The sequence below is a fragment of the Nicotiana tabacum genome, chromosome 17 (genome assembly GCF_000715075.1).
Source record: "Nicotiana tabacum cultivar K326 chromosome 17, ASM71507v2, whole genome shotgun sequence".
In the NCBI taxonomy this organism is placed as follows: domain Eukaryota; kingdom Viridiplantae; phylum Streptophyta; class Magnoliopsida; order Solanales; family Solanaceae; genus Nicotiana; species Nicotiana tabacum.
In genome coordinates, this window is record NC_134096.1 from 12,330,711 (window position 1) to 12,334,542 (window position 3,832).

At 34.9% G+C, this 3,832-nt stretch overlaps 1 non-coding gene across 1 annotated transcript; it reads left to right on the forward strand.

The window, feature by feature from the left end:
* The first annotated feature begins 646 nt into the window (after positions 1-646).
* Positions 647-753, forward strand: LOC142172247 (small nucleolar RNA R71). The gene has a single exon (XR_012701621.1). It is a non-coding gene; the product is annotated as a small nucleolar RNA R71 (small nucleolar RNA).
* Positions 754-3,832: the final 3,079 nt, after the last annotated feature.

Sequence of the window (3,832 nt, forward strand, 5' to 3'; positions counted from 1 at the left end):
CGTGACTTTGGCCAAACAATCTTAATAATTAATAAAGCGTGATTAATTGTGTACACGTACGCGTGACATGATTCTTGACGCGTCAAACGAAATGAATACACGTGCACGTGACTCGTTTTAAGACAATTCCATGTCCATAATAACAAAGTAATTTAAAAGCGGTAAAAGATTAAAATGCACATAGGTTTACAACATGTTATATATCAAATAATACAAGCCAAATATAATCAATAAAGCTACCGTGCTAGAACCACGGGACTTGAAAATGCCTTACACCTTCTCCCCAGTCAAAAAAATTCTTTATCCGGACTTTGTTTTTGCAGACCAATAATAATAGAGTCAAACCTTCCTTTGACTAGGGATTCAAATAAAAGGTGACTTGGAACACCTAAAAAATCAATTCCAAGTGGCGACTCTGTAAATAAAATAATCCTTACTCAAATTTGTCACTTTAATTTGAAAAACTCTTTAACCCAAAATCCATAACATACATATCTTTTGGGGTTAAAAAGGAGGTGTGACAAGTAGGATCTTGCATTCTCGGAATGATTTGCTCTAAAATGCTCCACCCGCTGAAGCATCAACATTAGCCTTTAAGTTGTTTGCCAATCCCATGTAGAACCTTTGCCCCAACATTTGCTCTGAAATACCATGATGTGGACACTTAACAAGCATACCCTTGAACCTCTCCCACATTTTTTGTAGTGTTTCTGTTGGTCTCTGCCTGAAGCTCAATATCTCATCAATTTGTTTGGCAGTCTTATTGGGTAGGTAGAACCTGTTTACAAATTGCTTGACTAATTCCTCCCAAGTAGTGATGGAGTTTATGGGGAGTGAATTAAGCCAAGTCTGAGCCTCTCCCGTCACCGAGAATGGAAACAATAACAACTTTATTGCTTCCGATGTCACATTAGATTGCCTTTGTGTGACACATATTGACAAGAAATTTTTCAGATGCCGCTGAGGATCTTCAATGTAAGACCCTGAAAACAATCCCTTGTTCTGCAACAAATGTAGCATGTTGTTTGTGATATGAAATGATTCCGCTTGTATTTGAGGGACTGCAATTGCGGTTGCCAGATTTTCGGCGGTAGGTTGTGCCCAATCATACAAGGCTGCTTCTGGCACAAGAGGCGTCATACCCTGATTGTTCGGGTAATTCGCATTATTTCTGTTATTTGAATTTTCTATTACGCCATCCATGTCTAGTTCGATTCGTTCTGTTGAGTTCTATTGATGTCTGTCCTTCTTGTTTGCACGATTCAATGCCTTGAAAACTTTTTCAGGATCTGATAATGCTTCGAGCAATTCACCAGTTCTCGAGGAGTTCCTAGGCATGCACCTATAACACCCAAGACTACAAACGTTAAAATTTCAATGTATTTGGTTTAAAATGAAGAAAATTGACTACACTAAGAATTCTAGCAATTCTTTTAGCTGCAATTAATACACCGTTAATTCCCCGGCAACGGCGCCAAAATTTGATCACGCCCAACTATGCCTTGTAAAAAGGACTAAGCGATCATTGCAAATATATTCCGGCTAATAAGTCCGGAGTCGAATCTCACAAGGAATTAACCTATCAAACACAGCTACTAGACTCGCACGAACTCACGCAATCAATCTTCAAAAATATTTAAATAAAAATTTGGATGTTTACTAACTAAATAGTACGTAGTGAAAGTGCAACAATTAATAACTAACTACTACTGTTTGTAGACAAGAATTGGAATGGTCTAAGGTTGTGATTTTCCCTATTGTCGGAATCTTTTTCACTACGTTTTCTATAAATTTGCCTAAGTCTTCTCTATCGATCATGAGCACTCTGACTGTCGTAAATCTCTCCCGAGTAATTACCACAATTTACTAGATATATTCTCCCAAATTACGCTAGTTGGCATTAAGTACGGCTCACTCGGATCGCACCAAGGTTCGTTATCCCTAATCTCACCTTTAAACCCTTCGTATTGATCCCTCATATACGTTAGGAGTGATGTTGTTCAACAACTACCTAAATATGCACTCTCTCCCGAGTAATACACCCTAAATAGGCATAGTCGATTGAGGGGCATTCAATCAACAACAATAATAATATAGTTGAACAAATAGAGAAAATACTACGGCAAATCTATATTAATGTAACAGGAAAATCAGCCTCCGATAGGTTTCATCAAATCCTAGATTAGGAGTTTAGCTACTCATACTCATAGTCACAATATCCAAAGTATGTTGTATAATTAAATTACAAAGTAAGGATAAAGGGTGTAGAAATCGATGAGTCTAACTCCCAACGGTTGTTCCACGAGCTATCTTTGCCTCCGGTTGCAAAAGTCCTCCAAAGTGGCATTTTTAGGTCTATTTATATGTGTAGGAAAAGACCTAAATACGTAGGCCAAGTCCTAGTCAAACCAGAAGACGAAATTAGTCTTCAAAGCTCTGAATGTGCACGCCCAGACCTGGCCTCGCTAGGCATAACGCCTGCTTAAGCTCGCCCCAGGCCTGGCGTCGCGATGTGTAACGCCTGCTTGAACTCGCCTTCTGCCTCGCCTCGCCAGCTTCACAGCCTGGTGGACCTCGCCCCAAGCCTCGCTTCGCCCAGCCTACTTTAACGCCTGCTCTAGGCCTGGCTTCGCCAATTTTTTATTTGTCAGCTGCTCACTTCTTTCCTTCTTCTTTTCAACTGTTATTTTTGAGCACGCTTTATACTTTAAGTATTCCTTTTTGCTCTACTTTTATCTCCAATTCACCTACACACAAAATAGACTCCATTACGCACAAATAAAGTGTAGTTTATCATTAAAGCATATGAAATGCAAGGCAAATAATGTATGAAACTATGAAATTATAGCCACACATCAATCTCCTTTTATAAACTACTTATATTTATTTCTCTAATAAAAAAAAATTATTTAATAAATTTTCTAATATTTAGAGATACTCATTTAATTATTCTCCTACTATTTAGGATTTTAATTTTCTATTCCTTCTAGTTCTACAAGTCGTGCCTTTTCAAATCCATGTAGATTTAGTAGTATTAAATTTCATGATCTTTCAATTACCACTAGAAAAAATTTCGAAACTTTGTATTCCTTATATGTTTAAGATGATCTTATAAGAAAATTGTCGTCACTTTCAAACTCCATTTAGTTTTAGATTTAGAATGGGTTTTCACTTTCTACCTCCACTTAAATTTAGAAGTATTAAATTTCAAACACAATTTATCTTAGGAAAGTTTTCGACCACTTTGTAACTCTTTTTAGTTTTAGGAGGCTTTTTAAATAATATTTTGATTCAATTAAATTTCAAGCACTTTTCTTTTATACTAGAAAAGTTTCAACCACTTTGTACTCATTTTACATTTAGATTAATTTTTTTATAAGTTATTACGTAAAAAAATAAGCACTTTGAACTCCTTTTTGTTTTAGGAGTCTTTATTTTTACCTTACATAAATCTTTTTATGCTTCAATTATATATGCAATGCTTCTATAAAAAAAGTTTTACTATTCTATTGTTTTTATCATCAAAACTTGCATAGTTTTACTTTTGGAAGTGTCAAAAAATTTGCAATGAACAAAATAGTCATTTAATTAATTTTTAAATATTTAGGACCTTAATTATTTTTTAAATATTTAGGAAGTCAAAATTAATTAAATTGTATGTGTTAATTTTTTTCCTATTCTAATTATGTACTATACCTTATTTGTAAAAAAAAATCACGTTTTCAGATTTAGAAGCTTAAAAACCATATATTACAAATTCATATTAGGCTTTTAAAGAGGGTAGGCACAAAAAATATTTTCACATTTCAATCAAATGTTATTCCTATGATAT